Below are 18,165 nucleotides of genomic sequence, written 5' to 3' on the forward strand. Positions count from 1 at the left end.
AATTCTCTTAAGGTGCGGATGTGGGGCACACTGCAAATGAGGACACGTAGCCCTCTAAAGGTGAGGGCGTGCAACCCTCTCAAGGTGAGGATGTATAGTCCTTTGGAGGTGAGGGCGTGTAGTCCTCTCAAGGTGAGGGCGTGCAGCCCTCTGTTGGCGAGGACGTGTAGTCCTCTAAAGGTGAGGGCGTGTAGCCCTCTGTTGGCGAGGACGTGTAGTTCTCTAAAGGTGAGGGCGTGTAGCCCTACGAAGGTGAGTACATGCAGTCCTCTGATGGCGAGGGCGTGTAGCCCTCTAAAGGTGAGGACGTGTGGTCCTCTCAACGATGAGGGTAACTAGTACCCAAGATGAGGGCGTGTAGCCCTCTCAAGGCGAGGACGTGTAGTCCTCTGATGGTGAGGGCGTGCAGCCCTCAGATGGTGAGGACGTGTAGTCCTCTCAAGGCGAGGACGTGTAGTCCTCTCAACGGTGAGGGTAACTAGTACCCAGGGTGAGGGCGTGTAGCCCTCTCAAGGCGAGGACATGTAGTCCTCTGGAGGTGAGGGCGTGCAGCCCTCTCAAGGTGAGGACGTGTAGTCCTCTCAAGGCGAGGACGTGTAGTCCTCTCAACGGTGAGGGTAACTAGTACCCAAGATGAGGGCGTGTAGCCCTCTCAAGGCGAGGACGTGTAGTCCTCTGATGGTGAGGGCGTGCAGCCCTCTGATGGTGAGGACGTGTAGTCCTCTCAAGGCGAGGACGTGTAGTCCTCTCAACGGTGAGGGTAACTAGTACCCAAGGTGAGGGCGTGTAGCCCTCTCAAGGCGAGGACGTGTAGTCCTCTGATGGTGAGGGCGTGCAGCCCTCTGATGGTGAGGGTAACTATTACCCAAGGTGAGGACGTGTAGCCCTCTCAAGGCGAGGACATGTAGTCCTCTGGAGGTGAGGGCGTGCAACCCTCTGATGGTGAGGACGTGTAGTCCTCTCAAGGCGAGGACGTGTAGTCCTCTCAACGGTAAGGGTAACTAGTACCCAAGGTGAGGGCGTGTAGCCCTCTCAAGGCGAGGACATGTAGTCCTCTAGAGGTGAGGGCGTGCAGCCCTCTGATGGTGAGGACGTGTAGTCCTCTCAACGGTGAGGGTAACTAGTACCCAAGATGAGGGCGTGTAGCCCTCTCAAGGCGAGGACGTGTAGTCCTTTGATGGTGAGGGCGTGCAGCCCTCTGATGGTGAGGACGCGTAGTCCTCTCAAGGCGAGGACGTGTAGTCCTCTCAACGGTGAGGGTAACTAGTACCCAAGGTCCACCCTTATGAGAAAGCAAGAGATCGACTCATCGAGAGGGCCGGTCATCCCAAATCCACAAGATTTGGACATTAGATGTAGGAAATCTATGCAGTTAACATGATTTTTAGGGATGTAGATGCATGCAACCTTTGTCGTGAAATTTGGGTAAATGCGGACTTTATATGAAACAATGCAATGTAATGGAAAGTTGTACAATGTTCATGGCATTCTTTCCCTATTTTGTGATTTTGATTTTGATTTGATTTTTCTTTTTTTTGGAAAACACAGATTGACTGCCCTTTCGAAAAAGGTGATAATTCATGCAACCTCATCCTGTCTTTTTTGCAAATCTCTCCGGGAACTCCCTCAGAGTGTGTGTTCTGTTTGATTTAGTCACTTGACCATTTTGGAGTGATGGCAATAGAGCTGTTTGACGTTTGATCAATCCATTGAAATCCCAGGGCTTGTCTCCCTTTTTTCTTTCTTGTTTAAAAACATCGATGGGTGAGAACTTTTGATCGGCCCCTATGTTTACTTGAGGCTCATGCACGGTGCCCCTCATTGCCCCAGTGTAAGGCTTTGAGGTATCAATCGTTGCCTTTCGTCATGACCTTGTAGGAGGGAACCTATTGGGTGAGAACTTCTAATCTGCCCCTAGGTTCGCTTGAAGTTTTTGCATGGTGCCTTTCGTTGCTCCAGTGTAGGGCTTAGAGGTACCAATTGTTGTCTTCTTTTCACGACCTCGTAGTGAGGAAGAATGAAAGAAGCAGTTGATTCTTGCAAAAAAGAATTTTCCAAGGACGAGAAATAGTTGAAGGATTTTTTTCAGTTGATGGATTAAGTCAAATGACTCCTATGTAGAAGCAAGATGTTTTGATGTTTTGATGATGCCAAAGGATCAAGTGCTTCCAAGTTTTATTCAAGACAAGAATCCAAGAAAATCAAGATATATGATCAAGTTGATCTCTAGAATCTTAGGAAGAAGTTTCCAAATTGAAGAAGCAAAAGGTTTGACCAAGGAATTCTATCCTTTCAAATTGAGATTTGCTCTCTGGTAATCGATTACCAGCAGTTTGAAAATGTTTTAATTCAAATTTTTAAAACCTGTAATCGATTACATAAGTCTTGTAATTGATTACCAGAGGGGATTTTCAGAAAATAATTTCCAAGAGACACATCTATTCAAATGTTTTATGAACGGCCATTCAAATGTTTTAAAGAGAGTTTTCATTGCCCAAACAGTTTTATCCTCTCGAAAGATCAAGAGTTTTTCTGAACTGAAATGTCTCATCCTCTCAAAAAGATTCCTTGGTCAACCACTTGCATATTCAATAAGGAATTTTTGATTGATCTTCATTTTACAATCTACCTCTTTTAAGAGAGATCTCTTCTTCTCTTCTTCTTATTTCTGAAAAGGGATTAAGAGATCGTGGGTCTCTTGTTGTAGGGGATTCCTGAACACAAGGGAAGGGTTATCCCTGTGAGCATCCGAAAAAAGAGAGTGAAAGTTTAATTGGGGAATAATCTTCGTATCTTAATTCAACCCCCCCTTTTCTTAAGGTAACTAAGGCCATTTATCCAGCATCCTATTCTTGATAACTCACTTCTCTCTAAGAGGACAAACTTTCCAGAATGATGTAATGAGGTCACATGAATGTCTTGAAAACACAGTCAATCAAATGCTTTTTTCTTTTTCTTTTGAACCTTTTTTATTATTATTTTTTTTTTTTTTTTATTTTTTATTTTTATTTCTGAAATTATTTGTTTTGAACTTTTTTTTTGTTGTTCTACGGCAGCCCCGCCAACGTGCAAGACGAGTAACCTCTGATTGAACAGTCTTAAAAGTCAACACTCAGGAGCGCAGGTCGCTTGAGCAAACAGACCAATGGCTTGCACCCACATTCCAGTGAAAGTTGAATAAGCAAACATGCGTTTGGGAGAGGATGAGGGACAAAGATATCAACTTTATCCATTTCATTTAACATTGTAACTGTGGTTTACAATGATGGCATAAACTTGAAAATTCTGATGAGTCATAACAACAGCTTCTAGAATTGCCCCATGTATGGTGTTGCTTGTCAATGTTAGGATTCAACAAGCGATTCTCCTCAAATTTCAGCCAGCCCGTATCAATTAGACTTCACACTTTATGCTTCGGGGTCATACAATGCTCAATGGAATGCCCCGGGGCTCCTCCATGATAAGCACACGTTGCGTTCGAGTCGTATCCTTAGAAAAATGGAGGTTGAGGAACCTTGGTTGGGGTTATGGCTACCTTTGAATTATCGAGTGGATATGGGATTAAGTTTAGCATATGACAACGGAATTTGGGGTGAACCCTATGGGCTTTTTGCTGCAAAATTCCTTTTTGTTGGTGTTTTTTTTTGGTTTGTGCTAAAGGTGGTCTTCGTCATTGGAAGTGCGGTAGACAGACTTTGTGGTTGATTTAGGGATGGCCTTTGTGGATAACTGGGTGGTGGGTAAGGAGGAGGTTTGTTATTGGTTGAGTAATGACATTGTTGGGTTGGTGGGAAACTTGGCCGTATAGGAATGGCAGTCACAGCATGGGTTTCTCCCTCTTTCTCACCCTCTTCATTTGCCCCAGTTTTCTCATTCGTCCTAGTAGGATGATCAAATTTGCCTCTTTTCGGATCCACTTCGATCTTTTTGCTGGCGAAGACCAAATCTGTAAAACTTGAAGGTGTGTAACCCACCATTTTTTTCATAGTAGAACACCGGTCACGTGTCTACTATCATTGTGATAATCTCTTTCTCTATTTTTGGGGGTGCTACTTGAGTTGCCAAGTCTCTCCATCTTTGGGCGTATTCTTTGAAAGATTCGTGCCCCCTTTTTGCACACTTTTTGTAGTTGCATCCTATCCGGAGCCATATCAGAATTGTACTGACACTGCCTAATGAAGGCAACCATTAGGTCCTTCCAAGAATGGACTCAAGAAGGTTCCTAAGTTAGTAGACCAGGTGACAGTTGTCCTAGTAAGACTTTCTCAGGAAAAATGTATCAGCAGTTTCTCATCTTTTGCGTATGCCCCCATCTTCCGACAGTACATCTTTAGATGGTTCTTGGAGCGAGTAGTCCCCTTGTACTTGCCAAAGTCCGGCACCTTGAACTTGGGAATGACCATGTTTGGGTATTAGGAACAACTCTTCTAGGTTAGCAAAGGCATAATCTTCACCTCCTTTAATGGCCCTGAGCCTTTCCTCTAGATGATCCAACTTTCCCATTCCTGCCATAGTCATGAGGGTTTTTAACCACTGTGGAATGCAAGAGGTGCAGTTGTGGGTGATACTGAGGGCCCTCCAAAGGGTTTTGTAGGGGTATACCACCAACTGCTTGCCCTTCAGTGGTATATCCGAGCCAAGGCTCGAAGTCGGCTAGATTGTGATGGGGAATTTCATGGGTCTCTTCCACGGTTTAAGAGACATGTGCATGATCAGTTTGGGGTTGCTGGCTTTCAATGGGTATAGGAGTGGAGTTATTGACATTCTTATTGGGAGTGTACGCCACATTGGGTGGCGTATAGTTGAAAGGCAAGCCATATGACGGGAAGGCGTGCTCGTTTTGAATTTGCACATCATGGGGGCCGCCCGTACTTCCTAAATCTTTGCCTACCATATCTGAGGTTGGATGATTCATTTGGTTGATGCCGGATGGGGACATCAGGTTCACCTTAGCAACAACGCTGGTAGCGGCAATTGCAACCGCATTGGCTTCCATTATCTTCTTCATGCTCATCATGGCCTCCATCATTGTGGCCATTTGCTCTTTCATGGCCTCCATGTCGGCCTTCATCTTCTCTTGCACCTCCTCTGCTTCACCCATTACTCTAGCTCTAGCACGAGTTCGGTAAGGGCACCGTAAAGCGTGTCCTTTTCTTTTTTATAACAATGATTAAGTTCATTTTATTTTATTTTATTTTATTTTTCAAGGAAAGAATGCAATGAGCAATGCAACCAATGAAAAGCATGGATGTATGCGAATGATGTACAGTTGAAGTATTGCGAATTTTTACGCAGGATATGGGGTTGAATCAATTTAGATTTTCAACATGGTCCATGACATCTTTGTCAAGGTGAAACTGGAAGTAACAAGGACATCAACAATCCTAAATATGTTTGGCAGTAGACGAAGTAGTGATGTGACTCGATTCATCTTTTGCCCCAATTTTGCAAGACGGTTACTTCCATATTTTGACTTGATGAACCTTTTTATAAAAGCATGAGCTTGGTTCAAACCTATAATCCAAGGAATGGCAATTCTGATCGCCAATACTTCAACAACATCTCATAGGGATGAATGACTCGGGCATACTTTAAGCTATGCATGGAAAATGTAATTATGAAATTGAGATGCCCGAAGAAACACCATTTCCTAGTTAACCATGCATTAGGTACCATGTTCAATTATTTTGTTTTGTTGTGTGTTTTTTTTATTTTTAGAAATGGGTTTATGATCCCAACATGGTTGGCTCATGGTGCCTAACACATGCAACTAAGAATGTAGTGTGAAGTTTCACGCTTCCCCTTTTTTGTTTTTGTAGAGGAAAACACAAGGATGAGCAAACATGAAAACAAATGGTATGCAATTTTGCAGATCAAAAAGTTTGTTGAACGCATATGCATGATGATGCCATGACTCATGCAAAATGTGAGGCTGGAATATGATAACGGACAAATGCAGGAACGATATGTTCATTATGATGTTATGAAGAGATGCTTATGCGATGCATGATATGAATGCATTTTACGGACACGAGAGCCCGGAAAATTATCTCTTCTTACTTGCGCATTTGGGGGCGCAGTGCCCCATGTGTACAATTAAGAAGGTGATATGGACCTTCCGGCTTCCCGTGACAAAGGACGAGACCAACATACAATGCATGCTAGAGATAAAATGTGGGAGTGACTTGATTCGCACTGATTTTTGGAGTAAAAACGTGGGATAAACTCATTTTTTTCAAAAAGTTATAACTAGTCAAGATCTGAGCGACAATACAAACTTCCTAGCGGTTTCTAATCATATGGTCCATTAAGTCTATCATATGCTGACAATAGCTGAGAAGTCCGTGGATCTCCTCGGGGGCGGAGTAGGTGTCCGCCATTGCTTTGGCCTTGGCTAGCAATCGGGGAAGTTCTTGACTCCTGTTCAAAGTAAGAGCAAATCGGTCCATCCTAATTGTTGCCTCTTGGTGCAATGAATCAATTACCCTTTCCCTTGCTTCCCTTTCTGCTGATATCTTGGCGTTCTCATCCTCTAGCCTTTGCTCGTGAGTCGCCGCTAGATTTAGCTTCTCTTTGCACTTATCGATGATGGCCCACATATTCCCTTCAGTCTCGCTTAACTGTTGGGACAAATTTCTTTTCGACCTAAGGAAAACCTTTAGCTCGTCCTTCAAGATCATGCCTTTGACCCGTGATGATTCCTTTCACCTCTTCGGAGCTTGAGCTCACTATTGCTGCCCTATAAAGCCCCTCGAAACTTTGCTTTGGTCGTGTTCTTCCTTTCGGGCCTTCTTGGTTTCTCATTCCAAGGCTTCATCGGTGGCCATATTGACATCCCTTAGTTCATCATACTCTTTTCAGACTTTGATGGCTATGGACTTGAACTTCTCTTCGACTACCCAGGCTCTTTCAAGCTCTGCCTTTAGGGCTTGTACCTCATCACTTTCTTCCGAAGCTTTAACCTCATCGTCTCTCACAGTCTTTAGATTTGGGAGCCAATCCAGTCCTTGTGTTCGGACTCTCAGCCACTTATGATAGCCGCCGATGATCCCATTACTGCTTCCCCTAAGCTCTCTGTCCTTTCTTCACGCCGCATCCCATGCCTTGCGAACTCCTTGGAGTACCCTCGCGTTGTGGTCACTGAAACCTCGTGCGATGAAAGGCGTGATGCTTTCGTCTGATGGCACTCCTCTCATGGGACATCCTTCGCATGAAGATCGAATCCTGATTCTTCCTTCCTTCTAGTGAGGGAACCATTTAACAGACGCCCCTCCATGCTAGCCAAGAGTTGGTGCACAACAAACAATTCTTGCGCCGGTTTTTTCACATCCCCGGTCGAACGTGTCATACATGGCCAAAATGGCGATGACCGGGCTTTCCTTGCCATGATGAAAGGCGAGGAAAGCGTCAATCACTGCTAGGTCCACTAACCCTTCCATATTCGGAAAGAGGACAACTCCAAAGATCAAAAGCGCCAAGATGTCAATAAAAGAAAGCCCGTTTGCCTTGATTTTCCAAGGCCTTTGCCCTTTCCTCCAACACTTCCTTGGTACTCTGACTACCCCATTCCTGTTTTGCTTTACCTGGTCCAACTCTTGTGCTGAGATTTTCACTACCTTGGCAACTCTTGTCGTGGAAGGATAGAACCTAGAGAAAAGATATAGCTTCCTTCCTCCCAGTGGGCATCCCAGGATTTCTTCAAACTCTTTCACAGTCGGCACTAGCTGGAAGTCCTCGAATGTGAAGCACCTTAGGGGCTGGTCATAATACTGGGAAAGGGATGCAATTGGTTTCATGGAGACTTCTACCCTAGCTAGGTCCCAAATCTTACCATAGGCTTTGCGGAAGGCTTGCCGTTGAAGTTGACCCATTAATTGCCCCAACTTTCGTAAACTGGTGACCTCTAAGCTCTTGATTTTGACTTGATAGAACCTTTTTTTAAGCGAAGGCTTTTGACTTGATCCCATGTTTTACTAAAGTGAAATAAAATCTAGTGCGAAACAAAACTCCTACATCTATCATGGGTGGAATGGATGAATGCATGAAGGAATGCATATAACACAGATGCAATCTAGGAATGCGGGGGTCCGAGGAATTCGTCCCCATCTTAGACACAACGTCTAGGGGTAGCAAAGTGCCCCAACGTACGTTTTTAAGAAGGCGACACGGACCCTCCGTTGTTTTGTTTACAAAAGGGGTCAAGACAGAACCCATATGCGATGCCTATGCAAAAGACACAATGCGGGAATGTACACAGTATGACAATATTCACTGGACATAAGCAAAAGGGTATATGATACTTATGCATGGCAGTGTGAAAAATGGCACGCAGCGTGTTTGCTCGTGCCCCTATTTAAGGGACCTATAAGGGAGAGAACTAACTAGGCATTTAGTGATAACCCCCAAGGTAGTCATATCTCTTTTGATGGTTTCTAGAGGTATTATCCTCTTTGAAGAACATATTGTAGCAGTAGGGACTACTAGCAACAATAAGTTTTCAAAGAGAAAAGCTATAGATGAAGGTTCACTGTAATCAAGCAAGTCAGAGACCTAGCATGATCACAGATTCACCTCCACTCCTTATGTTCCCACGAACCCGGGTATAGGGCCCTTTTTCACTCACAGTGTGTGCAAATAGTGTTGGTGTTTGTGTGCATCAAATGAATAAATATTTACCTCATGCATACATTTTAAAACGCACTAGAAGCAATAAAGAGCTTATACACACAAGAACATAATGAAGGGAAACTAACAAAGGGATAAGTCATGGTAAAACATTGCACAAAATTAAATGGCCTAACTCTCTAAAAACAGTCCCCAGCGGAGTCGCCAACTGTCGCAACCTACCCTTCGGCGGGAGGGCGACGCGAGACTCGCGGGATGCGTGTTCCATGAAAGGAATACGCGCGGAGTCGCCACCAACGTTTATTTGAGGAAAACGTCGGAAAAACCGGAAAAAGACGCGATCTACGAACTTTTAAGTGAAAGGTTCGGGAGTTGTATTTACGCACGGGGAAGGTATTAGCACCCCACACGTCCGTCCCAAGGGACGGCAGCCTTTAACCGAATGTGCAAACATGACTTTGATTTTTACGTTCCCTTTTATGTCCTTATATCCTTTATACCCTTTATATTTTTTCCTTTTTTGTGGTCGACAAGGGTGTTTCCCTTTGCTCCTACGTATTCCTCAATTTGGGATGAGAAAATCAGACCTACGTAGTTCTTTCTGAACAAAGTGTTTGGTTAAGTTGTTTTTGTCTTTTTTGCAAAATATGTTTTTATTGAACAAAAGGTCATTTAAGGTGTTGAACCATTAAACGGTCTTTTGATTTTGAAAGGGGAGAAACGTTAAGGCGTTGGACCATTAACGATCTCTTGTTTTTGAAAGGAGAGAAACGTTAAGGCATTTGGACCATTAACGATCTCTTGGGGTGGTCGACAAAAGCGGGGCTTTTGCTCCTACGTATCCTCAATTGCGATGAGGAAATCAGACCTACGTAGTTCTTGCTTATCAAGTGATACTCTTTTTGCTTAAGAGGTGATCATTTTAAGGCGTTGGACCTTAAAAATGATCCATTTTACTTAGTGAGAAATTGAAATGACAAACTTCAAAAGCCTATTTTTATGGACGAGCTCGACTAGGCAAGTTGATTTTAGCCTTAATTTCACTTTAGTTATTAGTCAATTCGATTAAGAATGAGAAATCCCAAAGAGAAAACGTCCGATTGATTTTTCGCTTTACTTTACTAAAAAATATTTTTTGATTATTATATTTATTTTTTTACCTCTTTTTGATTTCCAACGTGGTTACGGCACGACCGAACGGTCGGAATTTATTTTAACCGAAGTTAACGGATAATACAATTCAAACGTTCGGTGGAAATTTATTTTATTTTTAAGTTAAGCGAGAAATGACTTAAGTAAAAGGGCTTAAGCACGTCAAAAGGGGGTATAAAGAGTAAATGAAACGAGAATAGAAATACACAAAACACAATGTGGACCACCATGGGTGCATAGAATGAATCGAAAAGCTTGGTTCAAGGTACTTACCCGATGAAGAACGAAGAACGATGAAGAACGAATGAAGAACGTCGAAGAACGGTTGAAACCTTTGCGAAATTCCTCACGGAAAACGTTACGGAAACGTTTCGGAAGCGCCTCGGCTTAGATTTTCTTCACAGAAACAATCTTTCCAAGCAAATTCGAAAGAGAGAGAAGTGCCTAAGGGGCTGAACCCTTTTCTTCTTCACTTCCTCCCCTATTTATAGCAAAATAGGGGAGGTGGTTGCCGCCCAGCTCGACCAGGCGAGCCAGGTTGCTTCCTCCAGAAGCAACAGCCTTCTGGAGGAATATTCTGGAGGGCCCAAGTGGGCCTGGGTGCTATTTGCACCCCCATTTTTACTAAGTACACCCCCCTGCTGTTTTTTTGGTGATTCTTTTTTCGTAAAGTTACGGAAACTTACGAATTTCGTAACGATACTTGTTTTCTTTCCGTAATGTTACGGAACCTTGCGGATTACATAATCATCCCCCTTTTGACTTACGGAATGTTACGGAACCTCACTTAATTATGCAACGATGCTTCCATTTGATTTCCGGTGTGTCACGGAAACTTACGGATTGTGCATCAATATTTTTTTGGTTTTTCGGCATGTCCTGGAATTTCACAAATTGCCTAATGATGGGTACCAAGCACCTCACAAGGACCAAAGAAAGGTCGCATGTCATCAAGCAAAGGTCCCCGGACGAAATTAGGGTATGACAAATGGTATGCAATTTTGTAGATCAAAAAGTTTGTTGAACGCATATGCATGATGATGCCATGACTCATGCAAAATGTGAGGCTGTAATATGATAACAGACAAATGCAGGAACGATATGTTCATTATGATGCCATGAAGAGATGTTTATGCGATGCATGATATGAATGCATTTTACGGACACGAGAGCCCGGAAAATTATCTCTTTTTACTTGCGCATTTGGGGGCGCAGTGCCCTATGTGTACAGTTAAGAAGGTGATATGGACCTTCCGGCTTCCCGTGACAAAGGACGAGACCAACATACAATGCATGCTAGAGATAAAATGCGGGAGTGACTTGATTCGCACTGATTTTTGGAGTAAAAACGTGGGATAAATTCATCTTATTCAAAAATTTATAACTAGTCAAGATCTGAGCGACAATACAAACTTCCTAGCGGTTTCTAATCATATGGTCCATTAAGTCCATCATATGCTGACAATAGCTGAGAAGTCCGTGGATCTCCTTGGGGGCGGAGTAGGTGTCCGCCATTGCTTTGGCCTTGGCTAGCAATCGGGGAAGTTCTTGACTCCTGTTCAAAGTAAGAGCAAATCGGTCCATCCTAATTGTTGCCTCTTGGTGCAATGAATCAATTACCCTTTCCCTTGCTTCCCTTTCTGCTGATATCTTGGCGTACTCATCCTCTAGCCTTTGCTCGCGAGTTTCCGCTAGATTTAGCTTCTCTTTGCACTCATCGATGATGGCCCACATATTCCCTTCAGTCTCGCTTAACTGTTGGGACAAATTTCTTTTCGACTTAAGGCAAGCCTTTAGCTTGTCCTTCAAGATCATGCCTTTGACCCGTGATGATTCCTTTCACCTCTTCGGAGCTTCAGCTCACTATTGCTGCCCTATAAAGCCCCTCAAAACTTTGTTTTGGTTGTGTTCTTCCTTTCGGGCCTTCTTGGTTTCTCGTTCCAAGGCTTCAGCGGTGGCCATATTGACGTCCCTTAGTTCATCATACTCTCTTCAGACTTTGATGGCTATGGACTTGAACTTCTCTTTGACTACCCGGGCTCTTTCAAGCTCTGCCTTTAGGGCTTGTACCTCATCACTTTCTTCCGAAGTTTTAACCTCATTGTCTCTCACAGTCTTTAGATTTGGGAGCCAATCCAATCCTTGTGTTCGGACTCTCAGCCACTTATGATAGCCGCCGATGATCCCATTACTGCTTCCCCTAAGCTCTCTGTCCTTTCTTCACGCCGCATCCCATGCCTTGCGAACTCCTTGGAGTACCCTCGCGTTGTGGTCACTGAAACCCCGTGCGATGAAAGGCGTGATGCTTTCGTCTGATGGCACTCCTCTCATGGGGTAGCCAAGCTGTCTTATGGCGAGGACGGGATTATAATTAATACAACCCCTTGTTCCCATCAAGGGAACATTTGGACATCCTTCGCATGAAGATAGAATCCTGATTCTTCCTTCCTTCTAGCGAGGGAACCAATTAGCAGACGCCCCTCCATGCTAGCCAAGAGTTGGTCCCAATTCGCCTTTCCTTTTTCGACGCACGAGCGGTGACCTTGTAGCGGATAGACAGGCCTACCTTCTTGGAGAAAAGGGTGTGAAACCAGCCACACATAGAGAGCCAGTGCACAACAAAAAAAATTCTTGTGTCACTCTTTTCACATCTCCGGTTGAACGTGTCATACTTGGCCAAAATGGCGACGACCGGGCTTTCCTTGCCATGATGAAAGGCGAGGAAAGCGTCAATCACTGCTAGGTCCACTAACCCTTCCATATTCGGAAAGAGGACAACTCCAAAGATCAAAAGCGCCAAGATGTCAATAAAAGAAAGCCCATTCACCTTGATTTGCCAAGTCCTTTGCCCTTTCCTCCAAACACTTCCTTGGTACTCCGACTACCCCATTCCTGTTTTGCTTTACGTGGTCCAACTCTTGTGCTGAGATTTTCACTACCTTGGCAACTCTTGTCGTGGAGGGATAGAACCCAGAGATATGGCTTCCTTCCTCCCAGTGGGCATCCCAGGATTTCTTCAAACTCTTTCACAGTCGGCACTAGCTGGAAGTCCTCAAATGTGAAGCACCTTAGGGGCTGGTCATAATACTGGGAAAGGGATGCAATCGGTTCCATGGAGACTTCTACCCTAGCCAGGCCCCAAATCTTACCATAGGCTTTGCGGAAGGCTTGCCGTTGAAGTTGACCCATTAATTGCCCCAACTCTCGTAAACTAGTGACCTCTAAGCTCTTGATTTTGACTTGATAGAACCTCTTTTTAAGCGAAGGCTTTTGACTTGATCCCATGTTTTACTAAAGTGAAATAAAAATCGGCGCGAATCAAAACTCCAACATCTATCATGGGTGGAATGGATGAATGCATGAGGAAATATGACACAAATGCAATTTATTAACACGGGAGCCCGGGAAATTGTCTCCTTCTTAGATACAACATCTTGGGGTAGCAAAGTGCCCGACGTATGTATTAAAGAAGGTGACTCAGACCGTCCGTCGGTTTTCCAATGTGCGTGATGCATATGCGAAAGGCGCAACACGGGAATGTACAGTATGACAATATTCACAAAATACAAGCAAAAGGGTACGTGACACTTATGCATGGGAGTGTGAATAGGGGCACGGAGCTTCGCCAACTGTCGCAACCTACCCTTCGGCGGGAGGGCGACGCGAGACTCGCGGGATGCGTGTTCCACGAAAGAAATACACGCGGAGTCGCCACCAACGTTTATTTGAGGAAAACGTCAGAAAAACCGGAAAAGACGCGGTCTACGAACTTTAAGTGAAAGGTTCGGGAGTTGTATTTACGCACGGGGAAAGTATTAGCACCCCACACGTCCGTCCCAAGGAACGACAGCCTTTAATCGAATGTGCAAACATGACTTTGATTTTTTTATGTTCCCTTTTTATGTCCTTATATCCTTTATACCCTTTTTATATTTTTTTCTTTTTGTGGTCGACAAGGGTGTTTCCCTTTGCTCCTACGTATTCCTCAATTTGCGATGAGGAAATCAGACCTACGTAGTTCTTTCTTATCAAGTGATTCTTTTTTACTTAAAAGGTGATCATTTTAAGGCGTTGGACCTTGAAAATGATCCATTTTACTTAATGAGAAATTGAAATGATAAACTTCAAAAACCTATTTTTTATGGACAAGCTTGACTAGGCGAGTTGATTTTAGCCTTAGTTTCACTTTAGTTATTAGTCAATTCGGTTTAAGAATGAGAAATCCCAAAGAGAAAACGTCCGATTGACTTTCCGCTTTATTTTACTAAAAGGCATATTTTTTTATTATTATATTATTTTTTTACCTCTTTTTTGATTTCCAACGTGGTTACGGCACGACCAAACGGTCGGAATTCATTTTAACCGAAGTTAACGGATAATACAATTCAAACGTTCGGTGGAAATTTATTTTATTTTTAAGTTAAGCGAGAAATGACTTAAGTAAAATGGCTTAAGCACGTCAAAAGGGGGTATAAAAAGTAAAGAAAACGAGAATAAAAATACACGAAGCACAATGTGGACCACCACGGGTACATAAAAATGAATCGAAAAGCTTGGTTCGAGGTACTTACCCGTTGAAGATCGAAGAACGATGAAGAACGAATGAAGAACGTCGAAGAACGGTCAAAAACCTTCGCGAAATTCCTCACGGAAAACGTTTCGGAAGCGCTTCGGCTTAGATTTTCTTCACGGAAACAATTTTTCCAAGCAAATTCGAAAGAGAGAGAAGTGCCTAAGGGACTGAACCCTTTTCTTCTTCACTTCCTCCCCTATTTATAGCAAAATAGGGGAGATGCTTGCCGCCCAGCTCGCCCAGGCGAGCCAGGTTACTTCCTCCAGAAGCAACAGCCTTCTGGAGGAATCTTCTAGAGGGCCCAAGTGGGCCTGGGTGCTATTTGCACCCCCATTTTTACTAAGTACACCCCCTCTGCTTTTTTTGGTGATTCTTTTTTCGTAAAGTTACGGAAACTTACGAATTTCGTAACAATACTCGTTTTCTTTCCGTAATGTTACGGAACCTTGTGGATTACATAATCATCCCCTTTTTGACTTACGGAACGTTACGGAACCTCACTTATTTGTGCAACAATGCTTCCATTTGATTTCCGGTGTGTCACGGAACCTTACGGATTGTGCATCAATATTTTCTTTTGTTTTTCGGCATGTCCCGGAATTTCACAAATTGCCTAATGATGGGTGCCAAGCACCTCACAAGGACCAAAGAAAGGTCGCATGTCATCAAGCAAAGGTCCCCGAATGAAATTAGGGTATGACAGGCCCAAATAATAAAACTGTCTATTTAATTTGACAATTAAGATTAATCAGTACTTAAAATGGTGCAAAAAGAGTTAAGAAATAGGAGAAAATAATGGCACATCAGAAAGGTATTTTGAAATAAAGACAAATATTAAAGAAATTTCCCCTCTTAGACAACCTGCACATCTTCTCCTTTGTAAAAAGACACTTGTTAGCATTGCCACACCTCTTAGGCTTGAGTTTATTCCTCAAGTAAAGGAGTTATTGGATGAGGGTTTGATTCGCAAGAGCTTAAATCCTTGTGCTTTGTTGGTGCCCAAAATAGGTATTATTAGGCACCAAATCCCTAAAATAGGTGGTATGATGAATGTTTTGAGTGGTGCAACCCTTTTTTGTAAAATCACTTGTGCACCCAACATCTTCATGATTTGTGTACATAGAGACTCATTAGGTAGGTTTGTTCTTATTTTTATTTTTAATACAAACTTAGGTACTCATATGGGACACCTTAGGTTTGTCATACTTTTTGGTAGGAATAATCAACATGAAAATACATAAAAAGGTATGTTTTATTGTATTACTTTTCTTAATTTTTTAAATAGTGATCAAGGGGTTCCCATGAACCCTAAGAGAATAAAGGTCATTCCTGAGTGGCCCACTGCACCATGTATAAGAAAAATTTGGGACTTCCATAACTTAACAAACTTTTACAAAAGGTTTGTCCCATATTTTTCTATACTTGTAGCACCACTCATTGAGTTGGTGAGGAACCATGTTCCTTCATGGGAAGATGCACAGGAAATGGGTTTTCAGACCTTACCTTACTTCAATATACCAAACACCACTAATATATATGCTTTTATTCTTTTTACAGGTGTTAAGGAAAAAAGCCCAGTATTTCAAGAACCTCGGGATTTGAGGTCAAATCCTTTTCAAGGGGGAGGGAATGATGCAATCCTACCCCGCAAGGGCATTGGATAGAAGACTCCAAGAAGATTGGGTCAAAGATGCAAGAGAAGACCCTAGGGTTCTCATGAGCCTTAGGATAGATTTTGGGCCCATGGGCTAAGTATGAGCCCACTTATCTTAGTACATACATTAACATCAATTCTTCCAAAAAATCGATGTTAACTGTCAACATTAATACATATGTTAACATCGGTTCTTCCAAAAAATCGATGTTAACTGTCAAGATTAACACATACGTTAACATCGGTTTTTAAAAAAAAAACCCGATGTTAACTCTCAACATTAACACATACGTTAACATCGAATTTTCCAAAAAACCGTTGTTAACTATCAACACTAACACATACGTTAACATCGATTTTCTGTAAAAAAACCGTTGTTAACTCTCAACATTAACACATTTTTTGGGGTGTAATTCTTATTATCAACATCGATTATTAAATAATCGATGTTGTAAATTTAACGTTAACATCGATTTTTTTAAAAAATCGATGTTAACGATAATACATTCAACATCGCACTTTCAACATCGGTTAAAAACCGATATAGAAAGTCATAAATAACCGATGTAGAAAGTATATTTTCTAATAGTGGCTGGAAAAGTTCTTTTTTAATAGATTATGTGGTTGGATTGCATGCTCAAACACAATATGGCATTCATTATCCTTTTGGAAGCATGAGTTTTAATGGAGATCCTACAATTACTAACAACTCGAATGGAAAAAGGGAAATGGAGGGGATGTGGAATGAAAAACAAATTGTCAATGTTAGAGAGGCATTTGAATCAAGAAACTAGTCTCAAATGACCTGTTGATACTTGTTGGGGTTTCAATTATGCAACTTTAATCAATTTGACATTAATGTATTGTACTATAATTATTGTTCTTGAAATTATAGAAAAGGATGGATCAAATGCAAATTAAAGAGCCGAAGCCAATGATCTTTTATATTTGTTAGATGATTTTGACTTTGCATTCTCATTGCATTTGATAAAAAAATATCTTGGCTAATTTAAATGAATTGTCACAAAGCAGTGATTACTAACAATGAGGGGTAATGGATGTGAATCTTTGTTGTATGAAGTAATTTTTTTATAATGCACATGCCATTAACATTAGTAATATGGAAGATATGTTTTTTGCTAAGTGGAGATTACGACGTATAGGTAAAGCTCAAGCTATCATAGTAGAACATTACTATCATGTTGAATTTTTTTATACTGTTGTGGACATGCAACTTCAAGAACTTAATGACTATTTCACTGACACAAATACCCAATTGCTTCTTTGTATGACTTGTTTGAATCCAACCAATTTGTTCTCTACTTTTGATAAGGAAAGACAACTTGAAGTTGCAAGGTTTTACCCATATGATTTTTCATCAATTGATCTAGTGATGCTTGATAATCAACTTTTGACTTACATCATTGATATTGCCTTTTCTGCTATGAACTATGAAGAATATATAGGTTGTGTAATCGAATGTGAGATGCATGGGTGAATGATTGTCTAGTCATTTATATTGAAAGATATGTGTTCATCAATAATGTTGACAATAAGCTGATCATTCAACAATTTCAAAATATGAAATCATGTAGAGAACAATTGTAAGGTGTGTGATTTATTTCATTTGCATTATATATTGAAATCTATGATTTTAACCTTGTCTTTATCGTCATATATATGATAATTTCTATTAGATTTATTTTTCTAAATAGATTGCCCCCACTGACCCTGAGTTCTAGATCCACCACTTACATCAGTTATGATCAGTTATTATCATAACTGATGTAGGAAGTGAAACTATCTACATCAATTTTTATCAAGAATTATTGTAGGAAATGACTTAAAACATGTATAATGTGTCACTTTCTATAATGGGTTGCGGATGAACCGATATAGAAATTACAAATTCTACAATAGTTCTTAAAATGATGTAAAATGCTCTCTACATTAACATTGCATTATATTATATCGATTCTAGAGCAAGCTGATGTGTTATACCTTTTAGAATTGATGTCAAATGTGTTCTTTATACTAATGATAGTCTCATCGAAAAGTGATTATTTAAGTATTTTTTGTTAAATCATAGATGTATATATCATTCATTTGAAAACCTTAGTATATTGCGTTAATCTATTATTAACATTAAATATATCATTCA

Source organism: Glycine soja, chromosome 1, assembly GCF_004193775.1.
Source record: "Glycine soja cultivar W05 chromosome 1, ASM419377v2, whole genome shotgun sequence".
NCBI classification, from domain to species: domain Eukaryota; kingdom Viridiplantae; phylum Streptophyta; class Magnoliopsida; order Fabales; family Fabaceae; genus Glycine; species Glycine soja.